This window comes from Phalacrocorax aristotelis, chromosome 1, assembly GCF_949628215.1.
Source record: "Phalacrocorax aristotelis chromosome 1, bGulAri2.1, whole genome shotgun sequence".
NCBI classification, from domain to species: Eukaryota; Metazoa; Chordata; class Aves; order Suliformes; family Phalacrocoracidae; genus Phalacrocorax; species Phalacrocorax aristotelis.
The window spans coordinates 178,522,004-178,546,870 of NC_134276.1; the positions used below are offsets into that span (position 1 = coordinate 178,522,004).

Below are 24,867 nucleotides of genomic sequence, written 5' to 3' on the forward strand. Positions count from 1 at the left end.
CATTGTGATAGGTTCCTTGTATTTGGCTAAATTCTTCTGCTCTTACTGAGGATAATCTGCACTAATGATGATAAAATCTCACCTACTCTAAGTTCCCTTGGCCCCGAGTCATTTCCTCCACCATAATCCTTAGGAGTGAATGAGTATTTTGAGTTAGTTGCTGTTACGTGATCAAGACTCTACCAGACTAAAGAGCTTGAATCTGGCTTTTCAATTATACTTTCAGTTTTGCATATGCAGTTCTTCTTGTGCCAACTCTTGATAGCCTTGATTTTTCTCTCACTCTTTCTTACTGAAGCAAAATCCAATTGAACATTTCAGAATAAGCCCTGCTATTTTCTAACTTCATGTTTATGTGCACATGTGTAAAATAAAGCAGCTGGACATGACACCACAATCTGCAGATCTGACTGAGGGGCGAAACAGGAGACCTGCTGTACATAATTTCTGACAACTAATTTTATGCAACAACATTTTTCAAGTGAGGAATCTTTGCATATTCAATGCCTTTAAATACATAAATGTAAGGGAGTGAGGTGAAAGAACCATCTTGCTCCTCTGTCTTTAACTGACTTTTGTGCCAAGTCTGGCAAGGATTAGGCCCTTTGGTGAAAGCCACTTGGCATAACTTTGTAAGTACGAACTATAAAACGTTTTAAAACAGGAAGTATAGAACTGATGTGCAGTGTTTGTAAATCATATGTGTCAAAGAAAAACCTGTCAATCTGTGTTTAATAACATAAACACAGAGATAATTCAAAGAGGGATGACTGCAGCTTTTAAATTTTTTTAAAAACAAGATTCCATTTTGTAATTAGAAAACATGTATGAAAAAACCTTTTGTTATTATTCCTGGAACTAACAAAGACTGCTAATTTTTACTGTAAATATTTCATTTGAAGTTTTGAACAAGTCAGTTTTAGCTGTTTGCTTTCTGCCACTGAAATCAACCTGTATTAACAGGCCCAGTAGCAAACAAAATTTTTCCACTCAGTTATTTGAATAGTGAAGAGTACAAGTTCTATAGGCAGCTTCTGTCAATTTTCATATAAGAAACCTGATGTTAACTTACACTTAAAAATACTGAAAACAAACATAATGCTAGATTACTTACCTGATTAGCAATGAAGTAGAACTTCAGCTTTTTATCTGAGACTGCAGAGCAAAGGAAGCTTAAATGAAAATGATCAAATGATGAAAATATTAGGGAAGTTACTGAAATATTCAGGAAAAAAGCAAAAAGTATCCAGTAAGTGGATATTATAAATTATTTCTTCCTCTCTGATGATTTCCCTAATGATTGTAAAGAATTTAAGTCTTGTGTAGTGGTGACTATCAACATTTTAAAAGTTAATCAGGAAAGGAAGACAGAGTCTCTGGTGATTGTCCTACATAATTTCACTGCAAAGTGCTTCTTCATTTGTTAATGTTTCTAATCAAAATTTGTCAAGTGATGCTGCCCAATACAGTTGGGAAGAGCTCCCTATAAATCTTGCAAAACCACTCCATTTGTAATCTTTCATACCTCTCTCCAAAACTTGCCCTTGCTGATGTCTGCAAAAAACATCTCAGTGGGTAGACTGCTGGGGTGCAACCATATCTGCCTATCAGAATTTTGTTTCACTTCTTATCACCATCTGAAATATTTTCAAGCCTTTTGTAATCTGTATCACTTTTGTCATTCTTTTGGAGTAAGGTTTTTGGAGGAGAGACTGTCTTTCTGCTCTGTGTTCTACAGTCACGGTCCATGGCTAGGGCTCCTGTTTTCTAAGCTAATGCAAGTGAATTAATAATAATCTTTCAGCCTTTCTGTACGTTCTGTTCCCTGAGTAGATACAGCCCTTCTCACGTACAGTAAATACCTTATTTTTCTTTGTCAGTGATGCTTCAGGTGATATAGTGAAATCATATTTTTTTTCCCCAAAGGTAAGTAAATGACATTCAGCAAGGCATGTAAGCAGGCTGCACTTCAAGCATGTAAACCATATGACTGCTAGGAACCAGTCCAATATGAGGTTTCAGTGCATAGTTATGTACTGTGTTAAGCAGTGATAACAGACATTTAGTGAAAATTCAGCATGAACTAGGACTTTGCTGCCCTGGCATCTTTCTGTGCTTAAAAGCCATTAAAATCCTAGGATGTGAAAATGTACTGTCAGTTCAGGCCCTTTACCCACAAGACCTTATGCAATAGGTATATTTTTCATTGGGCAAGATGGAGGAAGAGGACGCTGATGTTTGGAGTCATTATAGCAAAGGAAAATAAATTTATTAGGAAACTAAATCAAGACCAACCACTGTGTTTTCTGTTTTCAGAGTCTACAGGACATGGGAAGAAAATACAAACTATTTGCTTCCTCTTTCCAAAACTGTCTCTGAGTGCTGCATGGATGAAATCTCCGGACTTCAGGGATCTTGAAAAGAATTTGATTCTTCAAGTGTTTCTCAATGCAGGTCACCTGAGAGAGTAGCTGGGCAAGAGGCTGTCACATTTCATGCACTATTGAAGGTTTTTCTAAGCTACCATTGTGAAGTTTTCTGGGCTTATGCTCTTGCCTCATAGGTGTCACACAAGCAACTCAAAAAGCTGCAGCACTTTATGCACTTTGTAAAATCTTTTAAACTTTGTCTTCTTTCTTTGCTTAGAACACAGTTCTGGTCCCTAAAGTAGAGTAAGGAAAAGCAAATATGAAATTATCCATCACATGGATATAAAACAGTGAGTTGTACTTCCAGTTTCTTTCAACACTTGGAGAAAAAAAATAATCTCATAATAATGAAATCCTGAAGTGTGCATCACAAGACTGATTAGTCTTCCTCATCATAAACCTCAACAGTAAAATTATGTCCTCAGGGAGGCAGTGAATGTCCTCATGCAGGGCATAAGCCCAAATATCATTCATATGTAGTCAGATCTGATTAGCCTAGGTGAATGGCAAACTCATTTTATATTTGGATTACAGCACTAATAAAAAATGTATGAAGGTGAGAGATTGAGGTGGCTGCAGGCAAGTGAAAGGGGAAAAAATTCCATACGTCTGTTTTTCAGAATGTATTTGGAACGGTGCAAAACACACCTGAACCCTCATATATGTTATCTGTCTTTAGAATCAAACACATGAAAACTTGACGCTAGCAAAAAGAATGGCCTAAAAAGTATATAAACAATTGAATACTGCCTTTGATTTAGAGAATGTATTGATGCTTTTGCAAGCCCGATGAAACCTTTACCGATCATTATCATTGATGTGAAAGGAATAAATTATGAAAGCATTGTGTTTGTACAGATCTGAATATACAGATTTTGGTTGACTATGAAGTAGGCTAACATAAAGACAGTTCCCAAGGAGCTACAATACATCATAAAGAGGTATGAAAGGGGGACCAATCTGGGACAACCAGAGATGAGGGCTTGTTTTCCTCCGTAAGGCTTCTTTTCCCTATTTGTTTCATTATCAGAGGGGATACGGTGTTTTAAAAGATAGTCAAATGATCAAGGAGGAAAGGCTTGGTACACTACTGAAGAAATTGGACTGGAAGCTTAATTAGGAAGTCAGGACCAAGGCACTGCTGACATCTCTAGTGAAAGTCTATATTACCTAATATTTTATAATTATATTTCAGTGTGCATCCAGTATCAAATCATGGAATGCAATTTCCCAATAGCTTCAAGAGATGACTGTTTTTTCCAGGATAAGAAATGGATACATTTTGTAGAATATAATTGATATTGCTCAGACTTTGAATGTTACCAGTCAAATTCTGCTGGTTTTACTTGGAAAAAATAACTGTCTTTTTGTCATGGTTGGCTTTGGTCTATTCTGTTTCCACAGTATTAGAAAAGGGTGCAAAATGACCAATATAAAATTGCTGCATAGTGTTTATATTTCTCTTTCTTCCTATTATTCATCATCAGTATGTATTATTGCATGAGTACTTGGAGTTCATCTAAATCTATGTTTGCATAAGGTAGGCTTTTGTAAGACAAAAATCTCCATAGGCTTAGCTCTGAAGAGAGCTAATGAAAAAACATGTCTCTGAAATATAAAGGCATGGGATCTGTCTTGGGGGGAAGGTATAAAGTTAGAGGACATTCTGGTCATTCATGAAACTCTCATAGAGCAACATACAGGAAAAAGCCAAGTTAAAAATGTGGGATTTCTTCAGAGTGGGGAAAAGGCGAAACAGATATCCATTCCGAGGGCCTGGACCTGACTATGTAGAGATGTTCAGTCACTAAAAGGTAACTCCAAGGCTCTGAATCTGGTTTGGTATAATTATCTCTATGCAGCCAGTTAAGCCTCTTACTGCAAATCTCATTGCCTATATGTTTTCTTGGGAACTTCGACCTGAATTCTAAACACTGTTCAGAAAGTACCCAAAATTTAGTTCCTGCAGTACTTAAGGCATGTTTTGGATATAGGAAAGCCCATTCTGTCAATGGCAGTCTCTTGCTGAGGTAACTCTTGTGGGAATAAAATGATGTAACGGTGTCATGAATCAGGCCCATAGTTAGCACACGTAGTTAGCCTGCTAGATGGTGTCTTTAAACAAATTTCACATTGTTTTTATTCATACTTTTTTTTTTTTATTTCTAGTTTTATGGATGGCAATCCATGGAAGGCAGCTAAAGGTCATTTTAATTCTATTTCACATTTAACGGCCTGCTTTTGCAGGAATTATGGCAAGAGAAATGTTGGTACGTTCATAACAACTGCAAGATTGGGCAATAAGGGAATTAAAAAGATTTGTAAAAAACCAGTGACTAAGTGCCTATTTCACTGCCTGTTGTATCCTGTTATATCTAGAGAATGGAAAAAGGAAATTCCATATTGACTAGATTGAGCTGTACTTGCCATCTCAGTAATGAATCCGTCATGCAATTCCTTCAAATGAAACCTCAGTTAAACTGCACAACTGTTTCTTTTTACTTTCACACTGTAAAAATTCAGAACAGCAAGTGTCCAGGAAAATATATTCATTGGAAAGAAGCTACCAAAGTCTGTGCATTTCACTGTCATCTGCAGCTTATTTCACACATCCCCAAAAGCAAGAAGTCAAAAATGGAAACTGCATGGGTGGTTTATTACTCAGCATTGGGCTCCAAGCATGTCTTCTTGATGCAATTGTCTTCTTGATACAAAACAGACTGTTAATTTGTTTCCCAATTCCATAATTATCTGAACCCATTAGATTTCAGAAAATATAGAAACATTTCAGATCGTGCATACCCTCCCACATGTCCCTGTATTTAAATTTTGGGCCTGGGTCCCCTCTTCCTAGTAACTGATGCAGTCATTTACAGCTCTGCAGGTGTATGAGGGTGTGATAAGTAAACAAACAGATTCTGATTTGCACAGGCCCTCCACTGCACTGAATCTGAAGTATTTTTAACATGAGACCTGCATACTTAGATTTCCAGTGAAGACCTTTTCCATGATCAATACTGTCTAAAATAGTTTTTCAGTAAATGTTCAATGTGGTGATGTAAATAGCAACAATTTTTCTTGAAAAAAAGGCAATTTCTTTGTGTCACACTCTTTTTAGAGAGAGCTGTCTGCTCAGTTCCTGTGTCACTGCAGTTCCTGTGAAAAGTGTTGTAACTGAAAGAGTGCAGTTATTCTATTCACACAACAGAATGATGGACAGGCTAATACTATTGTGCAATATTCATATATTGTGCTATAATCAGCACAAGTTTCTGAACATGGTTCTGCCAGAAAAAAAAATTCTTGATGCCTTGCTACTCTCAGAATTTGGGGAGAAAAAAAAATAATTCTGGATATATTAAGAGAAAAAGCTACAAAGGCAGGCATACAAAATAAACAAGGCTCTTTAAACTTCTTTTTTCATCACCTTTCACCAGAAATTTGATTTTAAGTGTGTTCCATTTTACTAGAATGTTAGCTTTAGACTGGAGTTCAGCAGCTCACATTAGAAGTCAGGAGTCAATGACTGACTCCTCTATGTGGGGATGAGGAAAGACAGAGAGGATTGATTCTTACACTTACATAGTCTTTCCTGGACTTCTCTTGGTTCTGCATAGTGTGTCATCCCTCAATATTAGCAGTAAAGACTGTTCCAGCCCTCACAAAATACTGTCCAAATATCTGTTTCTGAGTAGGCCTTCAATTTTCAGGGACTTGCCAGCTATCCTACACAGTAGGAGGGAAAAAATGTTGTGCTACTTGGGTGTGATGCCAACAATAACTAGCTATTCACAGCTATGATTTCTCACCAAGTAATTATAAATTTTACATTAGTAAGGGAAAGAAAATAATACTAAGAATGAATATTTTAATGACATTTACCCATTACCAAAGAATTCTTAAGTTTTCTTTGGGAAAAAGAGCTAGAAGCCTTTCTTATTGGCTGGAAATTTCCACTAATAACTTTCTTGGGAATTCCAGCTATGCTAAAAATACAGTATCTGTAGACCTATGTGGCAAAGCTCATCCTCTTTTCCTAGTAGGATGCATTCCCTACCCAACATAGACATCTCACAGTTGTATCATGGTGTTTATGAGGTTTTTGGCACAGGTTCCTTCCCAGTTCCATTCTGTAGAGCACTTGGGCATTCCTGAAGGTACGTGTTCCAATATTCAGTTAGCCTCCTCCTAAAAATGTCACCGCTTCTTAGCATCAAAACCATGTACTGTTAGCATAATGTTGTTGTTTCAATTTAGCATTATTACCTTTGTCTGATCAAGGGAAATCTAGAGCAGGATCGTTAGGAAAAGACTCCAGCACCCATGAGGGAAAAGTGCCCGTTAGGTTTGTACAGTGTTTCCTTTCCTTGTGTAACTGCTGTTTCAATTACTGCTTGACCATGCAATTAATTTATAGTTCTTCTAAGAGGCCATTGTATTTTATTTAATTTTGGGGCAATACTTATCACTTCCAGATTTAATACCATTTCAGACTCATGCTAACTTGCAGATGTACTACTACATGTACACCAGGCTCAGAATTTGCCCATCAATAGTAATTCAGTTCTTCTGGGATCTCAGTGCACATTAGAAATGCAAAGCTTCACAGTAATATCATGGAGGGGGGTTTTGCATTTTTAAGTATGTATTTTCCTGTAGATCCTTTCTAAGACATTAGCTGTCCATGCACGTAAGAGATCCAATGTTGCAGATGCTTCCTCACTTCTGTATTTTATTTGAGCAATGTCTGTTCTTTTAAATTATAAAATTCTTGGTACATGGGGTTTGATCAAGATTTTTTTTCAGGTGCTTAAAGTTAAGCCCTGAAGTCTGTTTTGTGCCAGTTCAATTTTCTAATGGCCTAGATTGCTGGGAACTGTGGACAGACATGCATCTGGGATATTCAAGCCAATGCCCAAAAAAAACTTCAGGAGTTTGAACTATTTTTTTAAAATTTGGTCGCATTATTTACAGATTTTGACTTATGCAGAGGGACCACTCTGTGTCCTCCCTCTGTTAGATAATGGAAAATATATAGAAGAGTTAAGGAAGATACAGGAAGAGATTGTGTGGTGGGGTTTGTGTTTTGCTGTAATTTTCTGTTAATGCTAGGGGTTGGCAAGGGAAGATATTAGTGCCTCAAGGAAGAGAGGCGACAAAGATTGCCAGCTGCAGAATTTATGGGATGAGTATTATCCTCTAGAGGATTTATGACAGAAGGTACTTTTGGCTAAAATGTTACCCACAATCCTAGAAGAGAAGCTGGGACAACTGGAGATGCAACCATAGGTCAAAGTCCAACATCAGAGATGGATGTTGGGACATGATGGAACAGGAGAAGAGGACACAAGTAACTGAAAAGGTGCAGATGACCTGATGATGCAGATGGGCAAAACAGAGCTTGGTGGAAAGGGAGTTTTATAGAAACATCCAACAACAAAAAGAACTACCTGGCAGAAGAGAAGTAGGATAACAGAAGACAGCTGCTACACAAAGGGAAACATGGAAGGTGAAAATGGAAGGAGAAAGAGTGCTGGTGTGCGGCGAGCGAGGAAAGCAAGCAGCCAACTCAACGTGAGTGATAGAGCAAGCTTCAGTTTTATTTTTAAGTCACAGCGCTTTTATATGCTCTTGTAAACAAGCTTCAACAATTACTTCATACGGATTGCGACACCTCCTTAACGAACAGTCTATTTCTGTACTTCGTGCCTAAACTCCTTGTTGTTTGTCGGATGCTCTCAAGGCCGAGAGACATCCCTGCCTTTCTTCTTTGCTCTCAAGGCCGAGATATCTCTCGCCTTTCTTCCTCCTCCTGGTGACTTGCAGATTCTCTGTAATTTCCCATCATCGGGTCTGATCTCTGTAATTTTCCATCAGCGGGTCTGACACTGGGTCTGTAGTCAAGCTAATTCCATCGCGTACCTATAATCCTCCAGCCCGCTTTCTATCTCAAACAACTTATCAGGGGACCCGCATGTGGATTCAAGCCTATAGTTTCCCACACTGGTGTAAGAAGATAAGGTATGGGTATGAAGGATAGCTGGGGATTACAACCAAAGGGATAAAATGGATGATAGACATCTGATTTGAAAGAGAAATACAGAAGAGATGAAATGAGTTTCAAACAAATGGAAGAACCCTCTTTATGCCCTCATGGAAGGTAGGCAGGTTTGTGTGATTGGTATTCCTCACAAAGAAGAATCGACAGGCTTGTCACCAGAACAGGTCCAGAGGACAAAAAAGAATAATTGTTTATAGGCTCTGGAAGTAGAGAAAAATTGGCAAAAAGACTTTACGGTGGGAAAAATAAAACCAGCATTGCTATGCTAGCACTAGGTCAGCCAGGTACCATTCTGAGAGAAGCAAAGCAGGGGACCTCAGTAGCACTGCTATTTTTTCTAGTGAAAGTGAGAGGAGTTACCATAACATAGAGAACTGGGCTACTGGGATGGTTTGTGGGTCGCAGCTTACAGAACTAAGTCAGTAATTCACAAGGAAAGTTTTAAACAAATAGATGCAGAGAGAAGGTTGAGAGACACTCATGTAATTTCCAAGTCTTGCTTTATTTCATGGCAACAGTGAAATCAGGTAAAGGGTAGCAAAAATGCAGGTAAAGGGTAGAAAGTTATTGTAAAATGACCACTAAAAGGAATAAAGAGAAAATATTAATAATAAGTAGACTCACAGTCAAGTGGGTGCTGCAGCTAAAATAATGTAATCTAGCTAAAGAATTGAATGAAGTCAGAAAGAACAATTGAAATGGGTAAAGATTGACAGAAGTAAGGCAAAGAACCTACAAAAGATGCATCATATAAATTTAAGTACTATAGGGAAAAAAGAGGCATAACAGAGGTGCCAGATGAACTGAGAAATACCTGTTGAAGGGTATGCAGTATTCAGAGAAGACAGTGAAGTAAATGCACCGGGCAGCCATTTTATATGTTTAGATGCAGAATGTTGTAAAACAATAAGCAAAAGGAACATGCCTAGAAGACAACAGATATTCAGTCTGGGGAAGAAATTAAGAAAATTATTCTGTGAACAGATCTTGAAGATCGGTTTTACATGTTGAGAGTGTTCCCTTTAACATTAATGTAGAAATAATTTTACTAGGCATTGTGTTGGGGACATTAATATCCCCAACACAAATTGGATAGAAAATGCTATTGGTAAATGTGAGACCACCAGTAATGCATTGTGCTGAGAAGAGAACAATGCAGCACATTTGGGGATGGATTTTATTTAGTATTTTCGCTATTGAAAGTGGTACAAAAGTCTGGAGGATGATCATGAGGTTTCGTGATGCCATAAAGCGAAGAGGTATTGCCAATATCCAGCAGGATCAGACTATAATATGAGAAGCATTGGATTAGTTTGAGAATTACAATGCTAGATAGAAACGGGTGAATGTTACAAGGAAAATAGACAAGTGTTTTTGAAATAAGCTGGGGATTCATTAGCTGAATACAATAGACACATCAAAAGATGTGTATGTGCTAACCTAAAGCTGAGAAGAATCAGGAAGAGTAGCTGATCACAGGACCACCCCAGAGTGCAGAAGTTGAAGAAGGCACAAGTGATCATAGGATGTGTGAGGTGAGCTATTTCTGAGAGGGGGAGGGAAGCAACCCTTGACACCCACTGAGCTATTTCACTCACTTGTGTTCAGGGAAGCGAGCTGCCCTGAAACAGAGGAGGGATGCTTGATTGATGGCAAGTCAGAGACTCTGCCTTATGAGAGAATTTAAAATAAATTCTGAAGAAGAAGACTGAAATGAAATGTCATGGTAAACACACCATGTGTTCAAATCAAACTGGGAATGAGAATAAATATTTTAGCCACCAGAAGTGCAAGATTGTGGAACAGCCTCCCTAGTGCAATAGTGCAGGCAAGATGCTAGCAAATTTTAAGATGGAGCTTAACAAATGGGAGATGTCGGGCATGAAAAGGACTCAGTAACCCAGATATTCCTGTCCCTCAGCGGTCAGCCAGGCCCCCCATTTGCACCTGCACGTCCAGGAGCTCAGGGCAGGCACAGGCTGGGACCCGAGGTCTGACAGTGGCCAGCAGCCAGCAGCCCTGAGCCCAGCCCAGGCCCTGCAGAGCCTGGTGGGGCTGTCTAGATGGACTCCAGCCCTGCCACCTTCCCTCACTGTCTCCAGTGATTGCCAGGGGATTGACAGTGCTGTCACTGTCACCACCATGGCCCTGTTTGGGGGCTGCAGGCCTGCACCCACCAGAAGGCCACTGGATTACTTTGAGAATTACAATGCTAGATAGAAATATGTGGGGGGGGAGTCACCTGCAGCTCCTGGCTCGTCCTGAAGTGGGCAGCCCCACTCCGGCTACTCCTTGCCACTCCTAAAGGAATGGCAATTCCTTTCCAACCTTAGGGGTACCTTCCTAGAACAAGGCAAACATGTGATGAACATGTAATTCAAGGACTATTAAAGACCCTGTGATAGTATTGATCCAGGTCTTGATATCCTAATAAAAATGATAGTTAGAATTATAGAATCATAGAATGCCCTGAGTTGGAAGGGACTCACAAGGATCATCAAGTCCGACTCCTGTCCCTGCACAGGACAACCCCAAAATTCACACCATAAGTATTCACACCATGAGTATCAGTGGAATTATTAAGTAATTATGCACTGGTTGTGTGTGGTTGTCTGTGATGCACTGGCTGTAATTTCTTCAGTGGCTTCATGGCCTTTCTAAGGAGAGCGATATCACTGAACATGTTTTCTGGTTGGAGAAATAGCAGCCAGGTACTCAAAGGCCACCCAGCAAAGTCAGGGCAGAGTGTGAAGCAGATCTGAACTTTTCCCAAATCTGCTTGGGGTCTCTCCAACATCTGCTTAGAAAGACCTCAGGAAAACTGCATTTCTTATGGTGGCCTCTTTGCACTAAGTAAAAACCTATTAGTGCCTATGGACTGCACTAATGCTTTGCCCCGTACCTAAAATGGTAAATAACCTATCAGTGACATCAGACTTAAGTTTAAAAGATGCCCATTTTTGATAGCAATGCCTAGAGTGGAAGAACAATAATAGCTGTATTGGTTATAGTACTGAAAATATATTATAAAAAGTTTAGAACAATCAGTCATTGCTCTAATTGACAAATTGGCCTGGATGGTCCCAGCAAAAGAAGCTAGTAGCTGTATTTGGTGGAAACTCTTTCGAATGGTCATTTCTTTTGCATTTGCATGAAGGCAACAGTTTTAACTGTCTCTTCCACTCAGGGAATTAAATCTTTTCCAGTGCTGTAACTGAGGGCTGTGAAAACCTGCATCAGATGCTGTGACTGGAAACAGGCATCTCTCCTGTTGAGCAACACAACATATTGTCTGTATCTTGCATGTGGTTAAAAGTTAGAGCTACATCCATTAATATGCTCGCTGATGCCAGGGGTGCTTCCCTTGCAGTGGGGAATACATTGCATTTTTTTTTTTTTTTTAATCTGGTCACAACATATTGTGCAAGGACTCAGTCGGTTAAGTTTTCAATTTTTTTTAATGGACTAAATATCAGTTCCTTTGGTAATTTAAATTAGTATCTTTTGGAATGGCTTATGCCAGCTGAGAATCTGTCTCTCCTAATAACATCTAACCGCAGTTCACTCTGGTATTCAAAATGCTCCAAATGGATTATCTTGGAAGTTATTACAAGGTGTATAGGCTCCTAATGTACAGTTATGCAAGACAAATGCCATACTTACCGAATTTTTCTGACTGAGCTTGATACCTCTGAAAACCAGCATTTATAATGGAAGTGTTGACAAAGCCTTTAAATACCGAATTCTAATACAGGTGTTAGACTAAATTTATTAGCATGTATATGAGAAGATTGAATAAAATTGTAGCTTTACTCCAGATGAAAGTCAAATAGTGTAAAGGGAAAATCAAGGTCTTTGTACCAAAGTATGGCATCCAGGGCAACTTTTTTTCAGATGTATGGAACCTAGAACAGGCTTGGCTAAATCCTTCTGTCTGCTTATGTGGTATAAAGTGAATTTAAAATAACTGGAGCACCAGTAGAAGTTTTCCTGCTGCAAGGGAATCCTCTGCCTGCAGAAAGATTGTGGCAGTATGGAAGTATCTTGTGCATTGGTCTTATTTTCACCCATGAAATAAGAGCCATTTGCCATATGCGGACAGCAACAGGGGTGGGGGGCAGTGGAGCAGGCTGACACTGAGGTACGTTTGCTGAGGCTCTTCATTCCGTGGAAAAATAAAAAGACTTACTTCTAAATACAGATTTCCTGGGATTAAAGGATTACAATCAGCTTTTTTTTTGCTGCCCTTCTCTCCACCATCTCCAAATATAGACCAGCTAGAGTGGAAAATCTAATTCTTAGTGCAAATGTATTCAGTACACAAAATTGGTATGTTCCTATATATTGGTAGGTTAACCACTTTGTATGCTGTACTGAGACTTTTAGATGCGTGTTCTCAGACAGCTATTTATATGCTGAGATTTTTCACATAATTTAGGGGTACGCAAGCTCATACTGCTAGTTTAAAAATGTAAATCCCTTTATATAAACATGTGCAGCCAATACAGAATTCTGTACATGTGACAGCAGTGAAACCATGAATGAACCAACTGAGATGAGCAAAGTTAAGTCCGATAGTGTATAAGCTCATCAGGATTCTAGACAAAAAGCACCAGAGACTTTAAAATAAAAAACCCGAAATGTTTGTGTTAGATGATCTTGAACATATGGAACAATACCAGCAGTATCAGTTTCTTCATTCTACAGTCACCATGGACATCCCAAATTCCCTATGAATATCCAGCCATGTCCTATTTTAAAAAAACCTGACCGTCCCATAATTATTCCTTTTAAGTATTAATTTGTGTTGTCAAACACACTCTTGCATTTATACGTAGACAGATGTCTGTGACCTATGTTTTGTCTTGTGCTAATGATTTTAAACAGGAATATTTAAATTTGAATGTGCTTGTCTCCTTTGCTAAAATAGTTTGTTACTTGAATATCTGAATGTTGTAGTTTTTAAGAAACTATATGAAACTAAAACATCATGTAGCCACACTTGATGTCTGATGAACAAAGATTGTGGTTTTATGTACAAAAATTTTTTGTGATGTCACTGATATGACATGACTTAGTTAGAACAAATTTGGGAAGTGGCTTTACAGTCCTTATTCTATTAATTAAAACTTCAAAAGAAACTAGGAGGCCTTTGGGATGAATGACCCTACAGCAGCAAGTTTACTGAGATGTCATTTACCCTCAGGTGCTATTTTGCTGGCATAGATGGTGATTTGAGTTATCTTTACCTTGTAGCATGAAAATACTGAAATTGTAATTTGCACAAAAATTATTTTTTCTCATAGGATTGAAGTAAGAATAATATTAAAGATGCAAGAAGGAGTAGGTTATCTGGTGTGCTCCTACTCCCTTGTGTCTGGAAATGTCTTAATTTTCATATATTGAAAGCATTTGTGGTATGCTTTTTACACAGTGTAAGTGGTGGAAAAAGAGTTTGAATGAGGAAGTAAGACAGGGCACAGAGGAGCCCAGGCAGAAAGCTAAGGTCCAGAATGTCTAGTATAAAACCCATTTGCTTGTTGAAATAACTGCTATTTGCAGCTGAGAATGCTCATCAAGTTCCAAATATTTGGCTGTGGTTCTCTTTCCATAAACATTGGAGTCACATCATACATGTCTACACGTCTCAGCCACACCTCTTCTGCCTTTGCCTCAGAATCCCTGCCTCTAGAGGTGCAGCCAACACAACAGCCCAGAATACTCTCCTTATCATTCCTAATTCCTCCTTTTAAAGTTTGTTTTGGGGTAGCAACAAGTAAAATCTTTCCTCCACCTCTCTCCAGTTCAGGATTGCTTATCTCTTTGGACATTGGCAGACCAGGTTTTTCTTATGCGTCATGAAAGCCTGAGCTTAACCTATGTGCTGATAGAAATAGCTGGTGATGTTTTAACTTTCAGGAGGAGTTTGAAACTTTAGGGGCTATCTCCACCCTGTTGACCTATTCAGCCTAAACAGATTGCCAGAGCTTCAGGGGTGCCAAAGGTTGTGCTAGCTCGTTCCATTTGGGCCTCCCACCCAAACAAAAGGGTGGAGAATTCCAGGCGCACTGTGATTCAGGAAGGCCAAAAACCCTGTAAGACTCATGAAAAATATTTATTTTTCATTTTTAAGCCAATCCAGAAGAAACAGCACATCCTTTTTGCCTTTAACTCAGACATAAGAAAAATTTGAACCACCACTGAAGGTGGAAATTCTGTGTACCTGATCTTATTGTTGTGTTTTTAAGGAGAACCACAGTGGTTTTAAGTGGAATGTTTTGTGCTTTTGTTAAAACAGAGGTCAGTCTACCACTTGGGATGCTTTGGTTGTTTGCATTTATAAATGCATGGTAAAAATGTAGTGACAGCTCTTTGCCTGTCTGTCGACAATGTATGTACAGGTAAGGTTACTTGTTGTTACTGTGTGAAAAGCAAATCCTAGGAGGTACCTGCCTGTACTGATAGCAAGAGTCTTCTGACTTCTCTGCATTTTAAGTGTAACACGCATGTAAAACTCAGCTCCTTGGTGGTGCTAACTGACAGGCTTTGACAAAATGGACTGCTCTTATGCCTTCCCCGATACCCATTGGAGGAATCCTAGGAAACATTTCATTATGCCACAGGTATCCTGGGCAGGAGTGCAGCAAAAAACTTTCTCCAGTGCATAGCAGAGGTGGTAGCTACAAATCACCTGCTGGGGGTTCTCCGTGTTCAAACTTGTACTGGTTTTGGCTGGGATAAGTTAAATTTCTTCATAGTAGCTTGAATGGGTCTATGTTTTGGATTTGTGATTAAAACAGTGTTGATAACACATGGTGTTTTATTTTTTGCTGAAGGGTGCTTACACAGGGTCAAGGCCTTTTCTACTTCTCACACTGCCCTGCTGGTGAGTAGGCTGGGCGTGCACAAGGAGGAGGAGGAAAAGGAGGGGGAGTCACAGCTGGAACAGCTAAGCCCAGCTGACCAAGGGTTATCTCAGACCACTGTGCTCAGCAATAAAAGCTGTGGGGGTGGAGGTTGGCAGGGACTGGCTGGGCATCAGTCATTTGGTGGTGAGCAATTGTTTTCTTTTGCATCACTTGTTTTTCTTAGTTGTCAATTTCCCCCCTCCATTTTTAAAAATAATTAAAATGTCTTTATCTCAACCCATAAGTTTTCTTACTTTTACCCTTCTGATTCTCTCCCCAAGCTTGCTGGAGAGGAATGAGCGAGTGGCTATATGGTGCTTAGCTGCCTACCGAGGTTAAACCACGGCAAGATTTGAACTGCCACATAAGACCATCTGCTTCTCTTCTGAATCCCTGGAAATCATAGTTCAGAATGTGGTTTGGGTACTCCTCATGAATGTGCATCTACAGTGCTTAATCGGCCCTGTTTCTGCTCTGCCACTCTCCTAACCCATTTTATTCCAATAGTAGTGGAGAAAAAGAATAGAGAAAGTGGATGAAATTCAGCTGACTAAATATAAGCATTTACAATAAAAATAATCACTTTTGACTCCCTTTGTAGTCAGTGGAAAGGAACAAACATTTGTACAGTATGATTCATCTCATTCCGAGGTAGGTGTCTAAACTAGTTTGGATGAATCATGTCCTAAAAATGCCTGATTCTCTACATAATGAGAGCCACTGGTGATAACTTCAGGTGTAAGTTTCTTCACTTTAGAAACCCTTATCCGAAGGGAGATGAAGTGAATCTCACTTAGGGAGATCCTAAGAACAGATAAACTACCACATAAGGCCAGACCATCTAGCTTAATACCACCAATGACTGATGCCTGAGACAACATACTTAAAGAATAATACAAGACCAAGGCAAGTACTATATTTCCTTGTTATACTCTCCCAGCTTCTGGTAGTCAGCAGATTACAGTCTCCATGCGCCAGAGTTTTCCCCCTAGTCATTGCTTATTGCAGCTGTTAGTGATGTCTTTTATCCATTTGTCAAGGCCAGTGAATTAATGTACCCCACTAACCCTCCCCATCATACTCTCCTCTGAGATTTCAGGATTCTTGTCCAGGATTAAGAGTGTCTGACCATTCCTAATCTGTCTGTGTATGGAAACTGTTTCACTCTAATCGCTCTGATACTTTTCTCTACACTCTATTCTCTATTTCTATTATATCCTCTGGGAGCCAGAACTGCATGTGGTATTCAACACATATGTACTGCATGGATCATATTGATGTATTTTGTTCTCAGTTACCTTCCTAATATTTCCTAATGCTGTAGCTGTCTTTTTGATCACTACTGAGCATTGCGCTATTTTTGTAGGTAATTATTCACCATCACTCCAGAACTGGTTTCCTTAACAGTGAGAATTAATAAATTAATGAACCATAAGGTACTTTTTCATGTGTGCATTGCTTTACACTTGTCAACAGTAAACTTCAAATTCCATTTCTCTCTTAGCCCTAGAATATTCTGGAATTCTTCTGCAATTCTTTGCTTTTGTCCTGATTATGGCTACTCTGCTTTATTTTATATGACCTACAAGTATTGCTGCCTTCTTGTCCATCTGGTTCTTGTATAAATGTGTTAAACAGAACAGATTCCAGAATAGATTAAGATAGGATAATAGAGTTATACTCCTATAAAAAGTGACCTTCCAGCCTCAGTCTTTGCTTTTTATATTTTAAGCATTTGTTTTTCCTATAACAGCTTAGGTTTTTTTAAGTTTCTTTGATAGAGGATTTCAACAAAATCTGTTAAATTTTATGGTACGTCTTTGCCAGTTAGAGATTAAAAGGGGTTTTCACCACAGAGAGAGAAAGTGAATTATGAAATATATATTGAATTAGCAGAGAACTGGCATATTAGGTAGTGGAGGAAAAACATGGAAGATCATTTTATAATACAAAGGGATTCTGTAGAAAAAGGAAAGAATGGAGGGAAAAAAGATAATTGCTTTCATCGTACAATAAATTAGTTTAAATAGGTTGTGATCCTAGTACTTGGAAAGAGCAGGATTCGAAGGAGGATTTTTCCCTCTCCCTCTGTTTCAAGCCTGCTGCTTTAGAGTCTGCCTGCTTCTAATGTGAAGCTGTAGCGCACCATGCAAAGCATAAATATGGATTCCTTCAGAGGTCTGCTGACATTTTGTTGGAAGACACAAACATGTTTCTTGCAGATTTGTGATCTGCAAGAACTCCATGTGTGCCAGTACATTGGGGACTATGCCATAGATCACAGTTCAGAATTACCAGTTCACTCTATTTATTTACCTGGGTTAATAGAAACAAAAGAATATTGAACTACAATTAAACTGAACTTGGAAAAGGATTTATGAAACCTTGTCAACTGTGTTATCCAACACAATACCATTTGTGGGAGAACAAAGATTGTTCATTTAGAATATGTTGAAACCATAAGTGAAATCACCTTACAAGTATTTTTCTCCTTGAACGGATAACATCTGACAGACAGGAAAGCAATGCCTAACCCACTATTAACCATTACCAGGTTACCATTGTAGTTAATTAGCAAGGCATTACCCATAATCCTCCGAAACAATCATTTTCTGGCTGTCACCCAGGCCGGCTGCTGTATAGGCTCACTGACTCCAGAAGGCTGACAAGAGTTTTTTTCTTGCAAGAAGTATGTTGTGAAAGAAGCCTGGTGAAGGTGAAACATGTGTCGTTACTTCAGCTTTAGCAGACCAATTTGATCACATTAGCTGGCAGCACTTCTGATGTTCATTTCAATGTCAGGGAAATTTCTGCATCAATTTTCAAAACATAAGTCTATATAATAATTCCTTTTTTGTTTGGCAGATACCTAACTTTAACTAGGAACTAATATGGTACCTGAGCCCTTGCTGAGAACTCATCGATAATCATGAAAATCAGGTCACAGTTTGAAAAACTGCAAGGTTTTTTCACTCTATGAAGATAAGATTTTAACATCTTCATTAAAGATCTGGAAGATAGGGCAGAGTGTACCCTCACTAAATTTACTCATGACATAAAATTGGAAGCAATGGCTGATGCACCAGAGAGTCTTATTGGTCTTCTCTATGAGGATGGCCTGACAGTGATGTTGAGCATGTTTATGTGCGAAATGTTATTTCCTCTTTGGACTGTGCAGACTGGGCCCACTTCCTGACCTGGAAGATCACAGAATCACAGAGTCACAAAATGGCAGTGGTTGGAAGGGACCTCTGGAGAGCATCTTGTCCAAGCCCCTGCTTGAGCAGGGACACCTAGAGCAGAGGGCACAGGAACGTGTCCAGGTGGGTTTTGAATGTCTCCAGGGAAGATGTCAGCATTACTGTGACAGCAGCCCATTCAACTGCTGAAATGAATGAAGTGCCATGCTTTCATCCATAATGACATATCTTGATCACTAAAAAGGAGAGTCAGAGGCCTTCAAAGTGGTAGCTCCCAGGTAGCTGACTGGCATGTGGATGGACCATGTAGTAAGCATGTCACCGGAATGTCAGGCCTTTATCACACACAATTTGAGAACAATAGTCCAGCAAATACCAACACTGACCATTTCAGACAGTAAAGGAACATAAATAAGGATTGCTAAGGTTCTGTTCCTTATAGGATTTCTGGCTCATAGTGATAAGCTATTTCTGATGCACATCCTGCTATTTAAGCCACCACATTTTCAAGGTGAATTTTCAGTTATCTTTGAAAAGAATTCTTGCTTTTCCATTCCTTTCATACTTTTGATCCATACTTTTGTTTTAATAATTTTCTAGCTGGTGATGCCAGAAGAAGTGAAGATTGGAAAGAAAAAATATATGTCATTACTCACCAGTCTTATTGTTCAGCCAGGCTGCATTCTCCATAACCTGCATTCTCCATAACCTGCATTCAGTGCTTTTCTCACTGAAACATCTGTGTCGACTGCATAGCCCAGAACCTATGTTGCATTATAGGATCTGTGTCAGGGAGATATTGGCAAAGACGGCCTCATGTGACTGTCACTGCACAGGGTGTGGTGGCTTAGTACTTCCCATTTGTGGAGCAAAATTTATTAAAAAGAGAGTATATGCACCTGGTTTTCTTCCCATCCAATCTGCCAGTGTCTAGAGCCAACACAAAGACCAAGGTTTCATGGCTTTACTGGTGACAAAGGACCCATCTGTGAATTTTGTTGCTGGGCTGCTTGGTGCTATGCATCAGTTCATGGACCTGAGGGAATGGCAGGAAGATGTGCAGGGTTGCTTTAGGTTGGATATGAGGGAAAGGTTCTCCATCCAGAGGGTGGTGGAGCACTGGAACAGGTTCCCCAGGGAGGCAGTTACGGTGCCAAGCCTGGAAATATTAGAGAAGCATTTGGACAACACCCTCTGACACATGGTGTGAATTTTGGGGGTTGTCCTGTACAAGGACAGGAATTGGACACGATGATCCTTGTAGGTCCCTTCCAACTCAGGACATTCTATGGATCAGGAATGGTGAGGGACAAAATAGAAGATTCTCCCAGTAAACTAAGTAGCCTTGGACAGCTGTTGTGCATAAGCTCACCTGGGGTTCAGAACTTAGACAGCTCCTTCGAAAGCACGCTGAGAGGCTTCATCTGGGGAGCAGGACCTACTCAAAAGGTACTGACAAAGGCATTCCTCACAAAATTTGTCTGTGGGTGCCACCTTCATTACAAAGCTAGAGCATAAAACCACCCTTCCCATCTCCTCTATATAATAATCTAATGGTGTGAGCCTTCAGCCTGGAGGTGTAGGAGATACGGATTCAGGCCTTCTCCATCGTAAGGACATGCAGACTCAGATCTCCTACTAGAGTGCTTTAATACTTGGCTGTGGGGGAGCACAAGGGAAGATCTTAGTCCATTTTGCCAAAGTAAATGAAAAAAAAGGAGCCAAGATTCACTGAGCCAGAGAAAAAGAGGGAGATGTGGGCAATTTCCTGAAGGAAGGGAGTCCTACTCTTGATCTTTACTTTCAGAGAACTGTTCCTATATATTACATCAAGAAGTCACTGGATAAAATGAACTGAATTGGAAAAAAACCCAAAACAAATCCTTTTCAGGGGCCTAAGTCTTTTTGTATCTAACCATAGGTCCTTTCGTTGCTAACTTTATGGTGCTATATCGCTTTGATGACCCTGTTGTGAATTCTTTTCGTTTTACCGTAGCAAGCATGGTGGCCTATTACTATAGCTTTCCTTCTGAGAACAATGACTTGACTGTAAGCTGTGCATGGACATGGAGAATGTGGCACACATTTTGACCTCACTTCCCGGAGCAGAGGTATTATTCTTACTTTGGCTCACTTAGAAAGTTCACTAAGGGCACAAGAATAATAATGGAATCCTGGAGATCTGGCTCATGAGATACAGCTGTGGGCCATGAGTAAAGCCCCCTTCAGAGATATCATTTGGGGCCAATTTCTTTATTTTGTAGTCAGGCAAAACCCCCATTGACGTCAATGGGATTTTTCCTTCCATAAAAAATGGGGACTCAGGTTGGGCCCTGATGTTTTTTGTCATCTTGGGCCACTTCAGATAGTGCTAGCATTCTGAACACCCATTGGCCGACAGCAAGCTTCTGTAATATACTTAAGATATCCTCAGGTTGGCATAAAAAGGTAAAAATAAAGAAAAACGACTCATTGGCCAGCTTTTTTTCAGTATTTCCAAACGTATCTTGTATGAATAGTTGGACCCCCTCAGGTGCATAAGGATAGCAGGGATTTTGAATTTAATATGTCAAAAATACTTTTTAAATCAGACACCTGGTAATAGCTTGTAAATAGAAATGTTAATAAAAATGCATCATATTCAGGGATATTCACAATGTGAACCACTTATTCCACCCCAAGCTTAGGAAAAGTAAATGTTATCCGTTTCACATAATTTTTTTAGCCAAAGTCTTTTAAGCATATAACCTTACAGCTTTCATAAAAAGGGCATAAAAATGAAAAATGTGTTTTGCAATGAATCTGCCACTGATACGAGTGTTCAATTAAATGGACCGTGCAAGAAAAGAGGAAAGATTTGCTACTGGGATATTGCCAATGATATCCTTTGACACTTCTATGGTCTCATGTGTTCCTGATCAAGCAGCACAGAGCACTGGAAAATCCCAAACCAATAAGCTTGAAACCAGAGCAGTCTGCATACATTTGATATGCAGTCAGAAGAGGCTGATTTGAGATGATTGGCACTGAACTATGGCCTTTCTATTAACTTACCTTAAACCATTTTTGCCCTTTTGTTGACACAGAACTTCACCAACTCTATTTATACCCTGGAAAACTGCATGTTTCTGCTCAGACAACAGATTCAAACTGTGTTTTTACTAGTGGCAGCCATTTGGAATTCTTTCCTACCACACTGTATCCCATTTCACTTTAAATCTTCTCTTCTGGACACATACAGGATTCATACTTCTGTAAAATCTAGTTACCAAATTTGGTAATTTATCGTTGACATTATCCAGTGAAATATGTAACTGGTTTTAGTCCGGTTCCTAAATTTGCATGTTTTTTTCCCATCACAGGAGTTTCAGCGTTCCTGATGCAGTTCAGTATGGTGTCCAGTGTAAGATCCAGGTTGCTGTGCATGCTGTACTGCAGGTGCAGAGACAAAAGTGTCAGCTCTGCTGCCTTGTACTTTCTCTCCAGCTCCAACCTCTCTCCTATGACCCCAGGATGCGTGTCCTGTGCACCTAGTTTGAGGACAGAGGAGCATGAAATAAGGACTGGTAGTTGATCCATCTTGGCCATTGTTTAAAACCTTAGTAGCTGATGGATGCTGAGATTGTCACGGGTAATAGAGTTGCCTCCCACCTTTCAGCTGCATGTTCCTAGGAGGATTAAGGAAGGGAAGGCAGGATACGTTTTGGTGGCAGAAAGCCTGCCTGCAATCTGACCCAGGAACCAATGCTGGGTTCCCATGGTTTCCCTATCTGTGATCTTGATTTTGGTGCAACCTCCTGAACACCAGATACTAAGAGAGCCATTGCTTTTGGGAGACAACTCCTCTGCTGTTCCCTCTTCAGGACAGCAACCACTCTTTCTGACTGAAGAAAGAAAAGGAAACCCTATGAAAAGTGTACATAAATGTTTCCATCATCTGCTCTGTCACACACTCATACACATAGAAAGATGCATTTAGAACATAGTAAGAGCTCTTAACAAAGAAAATGTGAAAAACAGAATGCCACAGAGACTATTTTTCTCTGTAAAGCTAAAAAGAGGAACTGCATCATGAATATATCGCATTCCTGCCACTCATTGGCTTACCTTCTATAAAACTGAGGTCTTCCTTTCCAGTACTACAAATCTGGCACCACTCATAATGATTAAATCCTCTTAAAGAAAAATAAGAAAGAGAAAAAAAGAATTATTTTGTTGCGGCCAAGGAATGCACAAACTACTGGAAGAATTTTATATCTGCTTAACACAATATAACAGAGAGGTTATGCCAGTCTTCAGGATTAAAAAAAAAATTCTCATGAGGAATTCAGCTTCTTACTTGCTGTCTCGTGTAATTGCATTCTCATCTGTGCAGATGCCGTGTAGTTCTAAGTATAAAATTATTATCAGAGTTATTTTTCATATGCAAGAAATACTATTTCCATTGGTTCAAGATTCATCTTCTATGTCTGAATTTGTTTTCTTGTGCATGAGGAAAGATTTGTTTGTCAAACAAATGACATGTGAAGGACCTTCCCAACACATCCAATTCAGATAGATATATCTTGGTCTTTGTTGGTGAGGAACACAGTTGTTCAAGACCTGGCTCTCTTCATGGCAACTCGGTCAAGTTCCATCTCCAGCTGCATTGACCACTGCATCCCCAGCAGGCACATCTGGCTCCCTGCCCTGCATATGGACGGTTGATCCCTACAGCAGAGAAAATGGGACAGATCTCAATCTCAGGGACAAGTGCCATGGCAGACCTTGTGACTGCTAAACGTGTTTCCTCCTCAGAACAGAACAACCTTGTAAATGCCCCTCCTGGGAAAAGTCTTTGCCCTGTGCTAGTCCCTGTATGACACCTTAGCATTGTCTGGGACAGTATTGATTGTCTCATGTCAAAACTGGAATGTATTCTAACAATTATATTTAACAGATGATCCTGGGAGATTGATCACACTGGTGTAATGACTGTAACCTTTTTGCTAGTGTAAACATAGTCCAAAATATCTAAAATCCACCCCATTAAATCTGGAACACTAAGGAGTAAGCCTGAATTTGTTTGCATGGGAAGCACACATTTTAGTGTGCTATGAATTCCCATTGGTCTTTCTGACTTAAATAGAATCTCACCGAATATTGCCGTTTAGTGGTAATATGGGAACAGAGGAAAAATGCTGAAGGCAAGTAAGCACACCATTAAGAAATAAACTCAAGCCTTTGAAAATGTAGAATAAACTTATCTATGTAACTTTTAAAACAAATGATGGACATCTCTCTAGACTGCTGAAATAACATTATCCCTCCATTTTTTTCCATAACTTTATTCCCTTGTCTAACCAGGAATAATTCAGTGCAGCTGAAATTCGGGAGCTGAAATGAAATGCAACTGGGACTAATCCCAGTAAAGTTACTTGCTTCATGCCAGCCAATGACTTCAGTACAATGAGTCATTTTCATTGCATCATGAGTGTCCAAAACACCTTCTGCTCCATTGACTTCTTAGAAAAGTGAAGGTTTCTTGTTGGGATAAGTCTTTTTTATTTCTTTCCTTCTTACAGTGTGTGTATGTTTGTCTATGAGATGTATAGAGGACCATAAAGAACTGAATGATCAAACTGCAGACAAAATTAATGGTGTTTACATCAAAGCACAATGACTGGATACAACCCTTTATGACTGCTTTTCAGTCCAAGTGGGAAAATAAAGAGAAAAGTCATTAAAATCTAAAAGAAAAACTAGTTATGTTGTGTATATTGCTACATGGACACCTTCAGAAATGAAAATTTGGCAGTCCCACATTTGTTGAAGCAAAGAGAAAATACAAATCTGTATTTGCAACTGTATTATTTTCCCTTAATTTTTTCAGACCTTTCATCTATTGTATCATGAACTTCTTTACAGAGGAAAACAAACAATCCAATAATATAATTTGTGCAATTTCATGGCTCTAATTTCCTTTCTTGTGAAGTGGTCAAAAAGAGTGTGTTTATACTATTTTGGTTACAGAGGATTTTGGCAAAAACTTGATTTTGGAATCACTTCCTTGACATTTGACTTACCAGTGTAAAGGAGAATGAAGAAGGAGAAAGAGGAATTTCCATGTGGAATCTTTCCATTTGGTGCTACCACTTATCCTGTGGCAATCAGCAGCTATTCAAAACCCTCGTCAGATACAACAAGTGAATGGTATTTGCAAGTTAATACATGTTTTATTTTATTTTATTTTATTTTATTTTATTTTATTTTATTTTATTTTATTTTAT

At 39.2% G+C, this 24,867-nt stretch overlaps 1 long non-coding RNA gene across 1 annotated transcript; it reads left to right on the plus strand.

Annotated features, from left to right (window-relative positions):
• Positions 1-16,099: 16,099 nt before the first annotated feature.
• LOC142051591 (uncharacterized) lies at positions 16,100-24,545 on the plus strand. The gene is made up of 4 exons (XR_012658555.1): positions 16,100-16,304; positions 18,577-18,721; positions 20,595-20,709; positions 21,961-24,545. It is a non-coding gene; the product is annotated as an uncharacterized LOC142051591 (long non-coding RNA).
• Positions 24,546-24,867: the final 322 nt, after the last annotated feature.